Genomic DNA, 16,385 nt, shown 5'->3' on the forward strand with positions numbered 1-16,385 from the left:
TTTTTTATTATTTCTTTTTTGTTTTTGCTTTTTTATTTAATTTAATGTCAATGTTTTCTACTGTTCGTTCGGTCGATCGATCGCGCGTTATATCTTATTTTTGTCTGCGGTTTGTACATGTAGACCTCTAAAATTTAACTGAACCGATTTGTATTTCGAGATTTTCTATGACTATCGTGAGAAAACATTTCTAAAGAGAAATTCGGAAGACCACAAAAGAAAATTTTTGTCAACCGCATTGAAAAATGACAAATTTGTTGTTGTTATTATTTTCATCGTACTGATCAGAGATGGAACAATTTGGAGGTTGGGTACTTTTTTTTGTAAGACAATTAAATATTGCCAAATTTTTACATTTAAAATTTTAATAAAAAATAGTATGTAATTCACAAAGTAAATACAGCTAATTCTTTGTATAGAAAAAGTGAAAATTAATACATCAACTTAATTCAACAATTTTTTTTGAAATACCCAATTCACCAAAGTTTGTTAGTATAAAACTTTAATGAAAAAAATTATTTCATTGAAAATATTAGACACAATTCAGCGTTGTTTTTACAGAAAAAAACTTTATTTAACGAAGTTCCTTAGTAAGAAAATTCAATTCAGCAAAGGTTCTTCGCCAATTCAGCGATTTGTTTCTATATTAAAACTGAATTCAGTCATGTTTTTGTTTAAGAAATGTAATTCAGTTAAGTTTTCCTTTATAAATATACAGTTTCAAAATATTTTTGGTTTCTTGTGACGTATATGTGGAAAAATAATTTTTATTCAATATCGTTCATACGCCATGACGTACTTCACATTGTGAAGAAATTGCTTGGTACTCATTATAAAATAGTAATGCCTCTCTCATATTTTATTTTTCTTCGACTACTCTACTCCAGAAAAATACTCCATACAAAAAGTTATAAATTTCGAATTAAAAAAAATAATGCTGGATCTCAGTATCTGTGTACGTCATAATATAAAAAATGTCCTCTCTTTCTCTTAATTAACCTCAATCCCATTTATTTATAAAATGACAACATCCCATCCCTGTTGAGGACACACTTAAAAGCAAGCAAAAAACACAACAAACCAAACCAATTAGTTGACGAAAGTGAATTGAACTCTTTTCTTTTTTGCTGTCTCAATGAATATCAATTGCAAAGCAACTCTGCTCTCAATACAATCGAAAGAATAAAGAGTTACCTTCTCTTTTATTTTGTTTCGCACTTGACCCTAATTAAGAGTTTGTTTACTTTTGAGCAGCGACACTCGGTTGTTGTTGTTAATCATCACATGGCGGCAATTATCTGTGTGTGTGCTTCTCGCACAGTCACAATCTCGTTTGCTCTTTCTCTCTCACTCTTCATTGCACAAACCCACAATCCTTTTTTAGCGTAACTAAATATAGCATTTAATGATGTTGTAGTCATCTCAAGTGAGTGAGTGGGTGTAGCGGTGAATGTGTGTACATGTGTATGTGTGTGTCATGTTGTAGCAGGAATGAAACCGTATCACTGTTGTTTTTGTGAGGTTTATTTTTTTTCTCCTTTTTACCTCAATTCAGCTCCCATTGTTTAAAGCTTCGTTTAGAGAGATAGTTGTATGGGGTGCACGGTATGCATATTGGTTTATTTTAAATGCATCTATGTATGTTAACATGTGTGTGAGAGTGTGGGTATGTATATGCGTGTGTGTGAACACGTAATTGTAGCTATCACACACACAATGTTTTTTCAATTCGTTGAACAGACTAACAACGTTACCACCTGGTTGCTGATTTCTACCAGCCACATCCTTTTTTCTGGTTGCTGCTGTGGAATGAAATTTAGCGAATAGAGAATATGGTGACTTAGCCGGGGAACCAAAATAAGTAGGGGTGCAAAGTACAGTGGCCCAAAGGTAAAATATAAATCATTTTTTAGGGCGAAAAATAATAAAATAACCATTTTATTTTGTTAAAGGATTTAGGAAGTTTTTTTTTCAAATTCAGCAAAATTGTAATATGTGAAATACCAATTCAGCAAAGATTTTTTCTTCTGAAAACATCAAGTTTGCAAAGTCTATGGGAATTCAGCAAAGGTTTTTTTTTTGAAAACCTCAGTTCAGCAAAGTTTTTCCAAAATGAAATCACTTCGTTCATCTATAGTAAAACTAAATTCACCTACTTGTAAATGAAAATCTCTTAGCTAAGTTTTTCTTTATATGATCCCAATTCAGCAATATTTTCAATAGAACAATTTAAATTCTTTGACATTTGTACATTCTTTTCTTTTGGTAGTCTATGCCGTATGAGCGATGTTATTTCAATCTTTTAATTATGTATACGACACACAAGTCCCGAAACGGGTGATAACTTCATACAAGTTTGATTAAATTTAAATAACATTTGTTTTAATGGATTTTTTCTTTCTTCTTCGGCAAACAAAACCCCAAAATGACAGCTATTGCAAATGACAACATGAGAAGTATCTGGCAAACAAACAGCAACAATAGCATTGATCCACAAACACACACACACAGACCAACATTAGACGACAACAGATTGTATGACAAACATGTCATTTATCGTTTATTGTTTTTGCATGTAGAGCACTCTTATACACACACAGATATACATATGAGTGTGTGAGTGGTGTATTTGCAGTATTTGTTAAATATAATAAAATAACGATTCCATTTCCACGATTTTCACACACAGCCGCACACACACGACCACGTTATTATTTGCAAATAAAATTGGTGGCAATTGCTGTTACATGGAAGGCAACTAAGTGGAATGCATCCGCAACATACCACACGCTGAATGCCACACGCTCACATATGGTTACCATTTTTGAAAACAACATGGCCCCCGAAAAAAACTACATTTTGCAAATATTGTTTTTAAGTGTTTTTGTTGTTGTTGGAGAATATTTGCACACACACACACACATTTAAACGCGGAGACAGGAAATATGTGAACATGCCAGCAGACTAACACCATTGCACATTGTTGCTGTTGGAAGCCGCTGTTTTTCATGTTCGTACTTCTCTAATGGCTTTACAACATATTTGTGTGCGTATGTGTGTGTGTGCTACATATGACACTTGTTTTGCACAGAAACACAAACATATTAGGCGATAGCAAGGAGGGATAAAGAATTTTAAAATATTTAAATAAAAATCTTGCTGAATACAATTTTGATTATGAGGAAAAAATGTAGCTGAACAGAGTTTATCTGTTGCAGAACTTTGCTGAATTAAGAAAATTGTTGCTTAATTGACATTTTTCTATAGAAAAAATATAGCTGAATGGCGTTTTTCTGTAAAAGAACGAATTTTACTGATTAGAGACTTTATACCGAAAAGCTTTGCTGAATTAAAAATTTCTATAGAAAACGATGCTGAATTGGGTTTTTATATAGAAAAACTTTGCTGAATTGAGTTTTATATGGAAAAACATAGCTGAATAAAATTTTTCTTATAAGAAAATTATCTGAATCCTGTTCCTCTATTGCAAAGAACAAGGAAAAACTTAGCTGAATTGAATTTTCTTACGAAAAACATAGCTGAATTGTCTTTAACTATAAAAAAATGTACTTAATTGTGTGTTCTCTATAAAAAACCTTGCTTTATTATTATTATTGAAAAACATCCTGCTGAATTGTATTTTCCTGTAAAAAACATTACTTTATTGAGATTTTCTATAGAAAAAAATTATCTGTTTTTTCACAAGAAATTATCGTAAATGATTTTGATATGGTAAAACACAGCTGAATTGATTTTTTTTTTTTTGGACAAATCGTAGCTGAATTTTATTTTGATAACCCTTGCTAAGAAAACATTAGCTGAATTGAATTTTATATGGCGGAACATAGCAGAATTCAGTTTTTCTGAAGAAAACGTAGCTGAATTGTTTGATATGGAGAAAAATATTGAATAAATGTTTTTTTAAGGAAAAAACTTTGCTGAATTCTATTTTGTATCTGAATTGTATTATTCTACTGAAAAACAATTGCTAAATTGTGTTTCATATGAAGAAACATAACTAAATACAATTGTTTTCAGAAAAAAAAAAAACGTAGCTGAATTGTATTATTCTATTGAAAAATTTCGATTAACTGTATTTTTTAATGAAAAAAGTAGCTGAATTGTATTGCTGAATTGTGTTATTCAATGTAAAAATTGTGTTGTTCGATTAAAAACCATGCTGAATCTGTTTTTTGTAAGAAAACATTAGCTTTTTGAGTTTTATATGGCGAAACATAGATGAATTGATTTTTCCTTAAGAAAAAACGTAGCTGTGTTTTTATAAAGTAATAAAAACACCTTGCTGAATTGTGTTTTTCAATAAATTAATTAGCTGAATTGTAATATTCTGAAAATTTTGAACAAAATCTTTATATGGGAAAAATAAGTTTTTCTGAAGAAAAAAACGTAGCTGAATTGTATTGTTCTATTGAAGTCGATAAATGGAGTTTTGTGTTTTATATGAAGACACATAACTAAATTAAATTTATTCTTGTGAAAAAACGTAGCTGAATTGTATTATACGTACAAAAAATTCTTCTAAAATTGTGTTTTTTATAAAAATATTTTGAAGAATGAAATTTTTCTATGGAACACATTTCCCGGATTCGATTTTTTTATAGAAAACTTTTGCTGAATGTCGATTTTCTCAGCTGAATTCACTTGAAAACATTTGCTGAATAATCTGTCACCATTAACACCTTGAAAAATAATGTTCTCCTTCCCCCAAAATGGAAATAATTAAAAGAAAAACAAAAGACAATGTCATGTTTGCCACACCAAGCCATGCATACAGCCGACGACTTTGTCTATTTAAAAACCATAAAAACTTCCGCAACCAAAAAAAAGAAAAATATTAAAAACCACCGTATAGAGGACATATGGACACATATCCGCATCCTAGCCAAGATGCCGCTGTGTTAAATGTTGGCTTCGTTACAGCCAAACAGTTTTGTCTACACAAAAGAAAGCGAGTCGACATTCGTTCTCATTTGCTTGACAGTTTTTTGGCACTCGCATAAAAAGTGTTTTTTTTTATGATAAACCCTAAACGGAATGATGAACTTGAAGAGGATTGGTAAATGTGAGTGAGTGTGTGTGTGAGTAAATTACGCCAATGATGATTTTTCACAATGTGGTTGTGATTGCTGCTTGTTTCTTTAATATTGCAAACACACACTCAGCCAGAGAGATATTCTTGATGATGAAGAAGAAATAAATTAAAGTGTTGGAGATTGGCAGAGAGAGAAGTTGAGAAAGAGAGAGGTGTTTTACTCATATGATGACTTCAAAAGTACTGCAATGCGTATACGTTATATTTATTCAACGGCAAATGCCGCTGTCTGTCGGTCGGCTACGTCTACAATCAACGATAGTAATCAAACGCCAATCATAAGTGGCACCATAAGCACGCACATTCATGCCTAGTGGCCATATCAAAATGTAATAAATCACCCATAAGGAAATTACAAACAAATATGCATACTTACATACAGACACACACACACATAACATAGATGTGTGGAAATTGTGTGATTCCGCAACTAACCTTTTTTATTGCCATTCGACCCTGCAGTCTTGCCGGCAACAGTTGTTGGAGTTTTCGAAGACTTCGATTGTGGCGGCTGCAGCGATGACATGGGTATGGCCAAACAATTGCCACCCAGCTCAACATCTTGGGCATCGAACAGCGGACACGGGGCATAGGCCACTTTCATACCCCGGCCCGGTGAGGGGCTGACACGAGCATAACGCCCCGGCGGATTAAGGCTCACGCGATCACTCATTTGTTACACTTAACTTAATTGCTTACACTAAACGTTTTCGTATCGCGACACACACACGCACGCACAGACATACATACAGGTATGTTCGAGTACATGGATAAATACTTGTAACACTAAATGCCGGACAACTTAACAGCGGCCGGACGATTAACAGATTGATTCGTAGGTTTGTTTGTTCGATTTTTCGGGGTTTTGGTTTAAGGCAATTGAAGTTACACACACACACCCTTACCACCCAACTAATTGAGGTTAATTGACATTCACTTCGTGTGGTTTTTTACTTCCACTTTTCTTTTTTCTCTGACCTGCCAATCACCACACACATCAAATGCTTGGGATGCAGGACAGTGGCATTTTTTCGGACTCAAGTTGCTATTTCAATTATTCATTGGGATGTTCATAACTTGCCATTTTCCATTTTCATTTCTTTTTTGTTGGATTTTTCTTTGTTTTTTTCTTCTTTTTACGGTTTCACTTCACTTCACCACTTGATTCGGTAAACAAGCTTTGAAGGGTAATGGCGGTAAACCTTCTTTTAAATTGATTTCTTTGTGGTTTCATTTCGTCTACCGTTTTCTACATTGAGAGGGAGGGTGGGGGAGGTTATTCATCTTTATTTTAATTTCGCATTAAAGAAAACAAAAACAGCAACAACAACCATAGCTGCTGAGGAGCTATTTTTGGATTCTTTAGAATTACCATAAAAATATATACACACACAAGCACAAACATATATATGAATATATTATCAGAAATAAGCCATTGAACATGAACTAGGTTCGGTAAGGTCGGAGGTCCTTCTTCTCCCACCAGAAAAATATCACAAAAGTTTCTATGGAAACCTTTTGAAGTTTTGCTTAATAATAGTTACTTTATACATCTTTTCAATAGAAACTTAGCTGAATAAGTATTTTTTAGTAGAAAAAACTTTGCTGAATGTATAGGATATTTATTCTTTATTAACGATTGTTTTATAGAAGTTAAAGAAATTGATATTTCCGTTAGGGAAAACTGTGGAAAATTTGTTCATTTGACGAATCATGATTGATACGCTATGAAAATTTTGCTGAATTAATTTTGTAATGGGATCATTTAGCTGAATAGACATTTTCTATTGAGCTGAATTTGCATTTTCAGTAGGAAAAGCTTTGCTGAATTGAATTTTTGTGCAGAAATAGTTAGCTGAATTGGGATTTGCTGTAGAAAAAATATTTTTCAGTAGAGAAAGCCAAGAACATAAACATTTTCAATAGACAAAATTTGCTGAATTGACTTTATATGTAAGAAAAATTTGCTGAATATCCATTTTCCATAAAAAATTTAACTGAATTGACATCTTAAGTAGAAAAATAATAGTTTAATTAAATATTTTAAAAAAAAGTTAGCTGAATTCCATTTTCTCCAGAAAAAGCGAACTGAATTGGCATTTTCTGTAGCAAAACATTTAATTTTTGTGCAAAATGTGTTAGCTGAATTGGGGGTTTTCTGTAAAAAAATTGCTGAATTGATTTTTTCTTTGCTGAATTGATTATTTCTTTGCTGAATTGACTTTATACGTAAAAAACTTCATTAAAAAAAAGTTGAATTAAGTATATTCAAAAATTTTATTTGAATTGAATATTCCACAGAAAATTTGAACTTATTTTTATGCCGAATGGTAGAATTAATTGCCAAATTTAATTTATATATAAATTAATTTTTTTCAAAAAGGGACATAGCTGAATTGATTTTTTAACAGAAATAATGGACTCAATTGACATTTTATGTACCATTTTTTATGTACCTTTTTATGTGCCAAAACATTCGCTGAATTTAATTTTTTGCAGCTGAATTAACATTTTATGTAGAAAAAATGCTGAATCATTTATTTCTATGGCAGCTGAATCGAGTTTTTGCTATAAAAAAAGTTTGCTGAATTGACATTATGTACAAAAGAAAATATTTGAGTTGACTTTTTCCAAAAACAATGTTTGCCAAATTTACTTCTACAACATAAAATATAAGCTGAATTGGCATTTTATAGACAAATATGCTGAATTAATTTGTATGTACAAAAAGCTGATAATTTTATGCTATAGAATAAACTTGCTGAATTACCTTTAGAAAAATATTACAATTTTGAATTTTCATACAAATGTTTGCTGAATTGATTTTCTCCACAGAAGTCGGAAGTTTTTGTAGAAGTATGTTGCTGAATTGATTTTTTATATAAGAAGTTAGCTGAATTAGCACTTTCTGGGAAAAAAGTTTAGCAGAATGGAATTAGAAAAGTTAGCTGAATTGAAAAGATGAGTGGATTCGGTAATTCCTGCTTGCTGAATTGGGTTTTTATATATCTAAAGTAAGCTGAATTTACGTTTATGTAAAAATTCCCTTTTAATGAAAAAAAAATGTTAGCTGAATTGATTGATTTTATGTAGAAAATATTAGGCGAAATGGTTTTTTACAGATTATCTTTTCTAAATTGACTTATTCAATACAAAATCAATTTGCTGAATTACTTTTAATACAAAATTAGCTGAATTGACTATTACATTGAATCACCATTAAAAGTTTTCTGAATTGTAATATCTATGGATTATTTTAAAAGAAAAGATTAGCTGAATTGATGTTTTTCTATATAAATCGAAATGCTGGTATAATTATTTCTATAGAAAATCTGTTGAATTTTCTCATAGACAATTCATTCATAAAATTATTCTTTATTCAGTACGCCTTTAAAACCTCAAATTGTCTATAATCAAGCCTTTCTACTTTAGCTCATTTGTAAAATTCTCATATAAAATACACCATATCCCTCCCTCTGCTCTAAATGATGACTAACTGTCAAAATACTCATCAAAAGACTGACAAATTAAAAAGTGACATCTTAAAAAAAATACATGTACCTTCATACGATCTTATCTTGGTATCATAAATAAATCGAACACTATCACATCTAAAAGATATAACGGTATTTTGACAAAATCCCCCGTTTGTAGTTGGACAAGAGAACGAAAAAAAACAGCCAAAGACTTTTCCACTGCCCCAGAAAAATAAATATTTTTTCAATTAAATAATAGTTACTTGCCATATATTTCATTGGGTTTGAATTTTGTTGGACGCTTGGGTTTAGGTTTGCAATGACAAAAACAACAACAGCAGAACATTTTGATTTAAAAATTGAAAATTAAAACAATTTGAAAGAACTGTTTAAATAATTTTTCACTGCGCGAACTAAAAGACAAGGCACGATCAACTGATTGTGAAGATCGGTGTAAAGCGATGGAGTGAAAACACAGCCAGAGTTGCATTGGCTTATGTCAGCTGGTTCAGAGATGGGAGTTTTTAATTGATTTTCCATTGACGATTGGTTAAATTGAAAATGAAAGGGAAGTTATGGGTTATGGGGTTTTAATAATATTCTCAATATACATTGTCAATTTATTGAACTTTATTAAATAAATGAAGTATTTATTTTCCTGAATCCAATTATTTAAAATTAAATTATATATTATTTCTTTTTCAAAAATAAATAAATAAATAAAAAGTGCAACAAACAAGTCAAACAAATACCCTAAACAGAGGTGGAAAAGCCACACATGTGGCCATCTTTAAGAACTCCATCTTCTGCAGCTGGCTTCAGCCAATGAAATGAAAATAAAAACCAGAGAACCTCCAGTAAAAACAGCATAGACCGAAGAATAGGCTATGAAAAATATAGAAGAACACAACAAACACCATAACAAAAATAACCTCAGACAATATTAATAAAAATGAAAATAACAACAACAAAAACAACATTAAGATAGGTTGAGAGTGAATAGCTTGGTGTTGTGAATGGCTTGGTGTTGGTTGGTAGGTAGGTTGTTTGGATAGCGGAAATGTAACAGAGGAAAAAAACATCACAAGGACATGTTCGTCAATAATATGTGATGTTTGTGTGTGTGTGTGCGGTACGCGGCTTAGGTTTGAGTTTTTTTTCCTGTGCTTCGCACACAATCACATATATACTATAAAATGAATGGCATATCTTTCAAAACATTATAGACAGCTCTATTAAACATGACGTTTCCAAATAAAATGATCAAAAACCATATTCGGTTTTAAGTTCGGAAATTAAAGGTCTCTTAAACTCCTTCTCAGCTTATCAGCTAATTAAATACATAATATATTCCATTAATAATATCCAGCACAAAATATGCAAGGATGTGTGTGTTTATCTGTATGAGAATACCTAGTATTCAATGGCTTATTCCATCCAGTCTATTTTAACCCCATTAATTGTTGACATTTTCATGCTGGCTGCTTGCTTGCGTACCATTTTGAATTCTTCTTTTTCGCATTGGGTGAACACTTTCACTTTTAGATGAAAAAAAAACACTTCGTTATTTTTTCTCCAGTACCACCATTGTTGACTTTTTCCCCCGACAAAAGACACAGATTCTACTCCATTTTTTTTCTTTCTTTGTATTCTTGTTAACGTGGTCTTGCTGCTAGCTTTATTATTATTTTTCTTCGTATTTTTTATTTATTTTTTTCCACATTTCCACATAGGAGCCAGCCAGTGAGACAGCTAAAACCCGTCGTCATATACTCTACATCACATCTACTTGAAATCTGTTTTTCTATTTGTTTTGTTGTTATTGTTGCTGTTATGTTGTGGCACGTTCACTTCAAGCACGCACACATTACCCGGCTGTCCGACACGTAACGAACTTTTTCGTTCAAAATCCAGCCTACAACTGAAACAAAATATTATAGGCGGCTTTTTTTGGTGCTATGAGGAAGCTGATTGTTTTGTTTTGTTAGGATATATTTTGCGCTCTCTCGACGACTTCACAACTTCAGGTAGATGAGTGGGAAAATAACAAAACAACAACAAGTGAAAGCTTTGAAAGCTTCAGGGGGTTGCCATTAATGATTTCAAAAATATAAATATAAGGGACTTACTTATAGAACAGCTAAAGGGCATTATTTCAAAAGATCCAAAGGTCTAAGAGAAGGACTAAAGTTCTTCGGAAAAGGACTGAAGTTATTCATCCTCAAAGAAAAGCTTAAGGGTCCTTCTTCAGAGAAGGTCTGAAGGTGTTCTTTATTTAAGATCTGAAGATATTCTTCATAGAAAATATTGTAGGTATTATTCTTCATAGGAGCCCTTACACGCCATTTACTTTACATATTTTTGCCATATGAACTAGAATAAAGAAAATCGGTGAAGATCTTCCTTACTTTCCAACTTGGTTTGTGGAAAAAATAGGCGATTTTCCAAAAAATATTCTTTCAAAGATCCGCCATTTTGTTAGTTTTTGAGCGAAGTCAATAATCCTAGTTCATACTAGAGCCAGACATGTACTATGTCTAACACCCTTGGAATTTCCGGATTCCGATGTTCCACTGAGGGGTTATCATGTCCGCCATCAAAAATAAGGACTTTTCTTTAATCACCAAAAACAACAACCAAATGTTGTAAATTATTTTTCTTCTCTTTTAAATCGTTAATTATATGTGTGTAAAGATAGACCCCTTAACATGCATTGGTATTCATTTACCAGGCCAATAAAACTCTTGAAAATTTAAAATCGGGAATGGGGGAGGTCACCTTAAGGCATTATTCTTTATAGAGGATTTGAAGGTATAGCCATTCCGAAAAGAGTCGAAGATCTTTTTCATATCAAAGCTGAAGATTTTCTTCATAGTGGAGCAGAAAATATTATTCATAGCGAGTCCGACCAAATTCTGATATTGCCCATTTTTGCTTGTACGAAATATATTAAACTGGCAACACTTAAAATATCGTAGTAAATTAAAAGCAACAGCTTCAATAAAAATGTGTAAAAGCTTGCAATTTATTGTTTACAAGGCTTTACAAATCTATCACGGGTCCAGAAGCTATAACGGTTATGAACAACAAAAATATATTTCCTAAAAGTAGAACTAAAAAGCTTTATATAGATGTCGCTGCCAACCAGTGATGCCGTATATATTTTATATATATTTGAGAATTAAGGACCCCAACAATTATATTAAACGGCATTAACATTCAAATGTTTTGCGGTTTGATATATGTAAAGGAATTGACAATTTAAATCTATTGGATTTCACAAATCCGGTACAATGTAAACGTACTATTAGAATCACACATTAATTTTTATAAAACAAATGTTAAACGACATGTACATTAGAGACGGTTTAACTTTATTTTATGAAGATATATTTGATATTTATGCAATGGACAATTTAAATCCACTGTGTTTAAAAAAAAATCCAGTACAGTGTAAATGTACTATTAATGTAATTATTTTATTTTTAATTTTTCATTGGATTATTAATTTCATTGAATATTAATTAAAATCCAGGAGCAGAACCTTTATAAATATTTAACATACATATCGATTTTCCAAATTATAATAGTTAACTTCCAAAAAGATTGCAATTAGGATTCCCCTTTTTAAAAATTTAACGACTCTTATTTTTATATTCCCAAAAAATACTCTCTCTCTCTTCTTAAGAATGCTCTCTTTATTTTTTTATGTGATTTATTTTCATATTTTTCATGTTTATTTTAGTGTTTATTATTATAATTATTACTCAATTTTAAATGCTTCATTAAAAAAACGACATGTCAACAATAGCGTTGGTAATACCATTATAGACAAACGAATGGTATTGCCATGCCAAAGCATTGGTATTACACCCAATGCGAATAGCCATTTAAGTAGTTGGCAACACTTAATTCATGGGGAGTGTGGTAGCACTGACAGTTAAAACAATTTCATTGTACGCTATCAGGGAAGAAAATAAATTAAATAACAAATTAATGGCAAAATAAATTTAATTAGAAAAATAATATAAAAAATCAAATACAATACTTGGAGAGAATGTGAAACAATGAGCACAAAATGTAATTTAATAAAAAATATTAGTCAACAATTTAAATAGCTTTTTAAACATTCACATAATGCTAATTTCTAGTCATATAACATAAATTTATATTTGTATTACCAATATGTAATAAAACTTAAGAATTCCCGCGAACCATTGATGCAAAATTTTTTACAATCGGCTAAGTTTTCGCTGAGTTATTTGCATTTGATTTCATCGAAGTTGGACTGACTACATACTGATTGTGTTTGACCTAAAAGTATGCTATAATTTTCTTTACAAACCAGCCAGTGTGAAGGAAGAAAATTTGCCGTTTTTAAAAAAATGCATTTTTATGTAGTTTTTTTTATTTTCAGGTAACAGGCGAACAGAACCGAACAGTTGGGTGTATTTCGGAACATGGTTGAATTCAAATGTAAATAACTCAGCGACTGCTTAATCGATTTACATAAATTTTGCACGAATGGTTCGAGGGAATTCTAAAGTTTTATTCCACCTTTACAGTACAGCTATAAAAACTATGTTATTATCAACATTTTACTGAAAGTTATATCATGCGAACGGACTATCCAATTTGAACTAAACTTTGCACAATCTAATATTTTTGCAAAGGGTCAAAATTTTAAATTTTTATAAATTAAATGGTCATCGTATTATTTTTATCAATCTTAGATTAAGTCTGAATATGGGACGCATCAGTACTTCTTCGGGTACCTCTCCCACAAAGTGTAATAATTTTAGATTTTTATTAATTACAATATTAATGAAATGTCCGATTTAACCCAAACTATGCACTTCGTCGTATTTTTACCAACATTAAATTAAGTTAGAATATGGGACCCATCGGTCCATTCCTTCTGGTACCTCTCCCGCGAAGGGGCAAGTACCATTCATCTCCAAAATTACCTTTTTTGACGGAATATTTGAACGAAATTGCCTGTTTCTAACCTCGACCATAATTTTTAAGATAGGTGCATGTTTTTTATTACAATTCCGCTCATTTTTTGAGTCCAAAGGTCATTTTTCACCAAAGTGACAATAACAGTCCTTTCGGTTTATGAAGAACTGCAATCAATGTGTTTAGCTTTTTATTACCTCTTTGAAAGATTTCTTTTTTACTTTACTTTTAACTCCCACCATTGGAAACCCATCCCTTTTCAAATAATAACAAGATTTTTGGTTGTTGTTTTTTTAATTATTTAAATTTTATTTATTTATTTATTTTGTTGTTGTTATATTTCCTTTGGGTTTTCATGTGTTTCATTTTTAAATAGAATAGAGACATGTTTGTTGGTTTTGTTGTTGTTATTATTATTCATATATATTAAATTATTTATTTCATTTTAAATTGATTATACAAATTAACATGGAAAATCAAATTAGTTTTATTATTTATTGTTCTTTATTTCAATTACATATTTCAAATTAATAATTTTTATTTCATTGTTTTCGTTTAAGGAGAGAAAGAGTGGAAAATGAGTAGGATCAGTTGTTGAGTCAATTATATTTAAATTACACATCAATAATAATAAAATGTGGATAATTAAGGTTTATAAAGATGGAAGGTTTTGGGAACTCAGAGATCACAAAGAGCTTCAATTGCGGTCATCTTCCAGTTGACAAATATTTATGGTAATTTATCTAAATAGGTCTAACATGTATCTTCCACTTGAGATTTATTTCCTTATAATTCAAGTGGAAGACACTTTAGATGCGCTTGGAAATCTTTTTTCAGCTCGGTTTATGGATCAACAGTTCTGTCAAAGTCATGTCAAATAACTTTGATATCCCCAAATACCTTCCATCCTTTCTAAATTTATTTAAGGGGTTGTTTCAAAAAATGTCGTAATAATTTTCAATTTGTTTGTAGTTTGATTTTTTGATTCCATTTAAAATATAAATATTAGTTGTTGTTTTAATTTTTATATAATTGATAAATTATATTAAATTTTTATATGTTTTTGTTGTTGTTATTTTCGTAAAGCTTTGTTTTTTATATAAATAATGTTATTTATTTTTTTGTTTGTTGTTGTCTTAAATCTATAAAAAATAAGTATATTTTTTCGTTTTCGGTTTTTTTTATATAAATTACGATAAGGAAGAAGAGACGAAAACATGTGGCTGCCTCATTACAATCAATCAATGAAATTTTTTTAATTTTCTTTCACAGTTTCTATATATAATTAACACGATTATATAAGTTATTTAGAGATGAGGGGTAAAAAACATAATAGAAATGGGTCATTAAATAAGATCACTTAATATTATTGGGACTTACAGCGTTCAAAAAAATATATTTTTTGCCTTGCTCAACAGTCTTTCAATTTGATGCAGACACTGCAAGGTTTAAGTATTTTAGCCTAGAAAATTTAATAATACCAATGATCTTAGATGATGACCTACAAACTCCTATATTGGTTTTCCTCCATTGTTTATGTATGTATATATTTTTATTTATTTTATTTTGTTTCTTATTTTTTCTTGTAAAGTTAAGTTCATTTGGTTGCCATTTTTCATTGTGGGATATTAAAAGTTAGAAAAAATGTATTTTGAAAGATGGAAGGTCAATGTATAAACATCATAAACATGCCACCAAAAAAGGGCCTTGGATCCTAAGCATAGGACCCAAGATTTTTTCCGAAATTCTCTTTTTCTTTCCGAGACATGTTGAAAATGTTCTGAAAGTGATTTCGTAGTTCTTTTCAATTTTACTCCATAACGGAAATTATGATGCCTACCATTAACCTTCACACCTCTAAAAGTTAATAATAAATATAAAATATCGATAGTTTTTATTTGGAGTGTGGGGAAAAACTGAACAGAAGAGTTTAGGTTAATTTGTTTTCGTTTTAATTCTAGTTTCCATTTTTGTTGTTTGTGAAATCTAATTTAGTTTTACAACATCAATTTGTTTGTGCATTTTTTGGTATTATAATTTAAAAATAATTTTAATAGTTTATAATTTATATTGTATTATATTTCTTCAATTTATATATAGGAAGAGTAAATATCATTTGTTCGCAGCATTATACAGACATTTTTTGTTGTTCTTGTTATTAACAGCAAATAAATACCCTCAGGCAAATGTTTGGTTCTTAAAATTTAGATACAGTTAACAAAAGAGTAGTTATTGGGATTAATAATTAAATATAAATATTAGCGAATCACATATAACATTAAACAATTATAAATTCTCCATAGAGAATACATTTTTTTTCACAACTCAGAATGAAATTTTAATCTATTAATTTCATATGTGATCGGCAAATATCTTTACAAATTGGACAAAAAACAATATTTGACATATACATTTACCAGCTATAACTTTTATAAGTTAAACAATGATCCATTTTATACAATCTGGCATACATATGAGTTGTTTTCCATATTAAGAGTTATATTCTGATTATAAACATTTCTTGAGACATTACACCATTTTAAAGTCTACAAAAGACATCTTTTTGTGTCATTTTTCTTCAAGCAATGCCATCCTCTCTTACATTCATTCTTAGCTTACGTTTCTTTAAGTCTACAAAGAAAAAAGAAAATAAATTAATAAAATTATAAAATATTTGAATAAAATACGACAAATACAAACCACTCAATAGCAGTCAGCCCCAAATGTTTTTCCAGATTTATTTGTTGTTACTTGCAATATTCGTCTATAGTCCGATTACATTTTTCTAAATAAATAAAAACAAATACAGACCTAAAAATAGATGACTCAAACATCTA

This window comes from Musca vetustissima, unplaced genomic scaffold (genome assembly GCF_032173495.1).
Source record: "Musca vetustissima isolate MV318-11 ecotype Yass unplaced genomic scaffold, APGP_CSIRO_Mvet_v1 utg7804, whole genome shotgun sequence".
NCBI lineage: Eukaryota > Metazoa > Arthropoda > Insecta > Diptera > Muscidae > Musca > Musca vetustissima.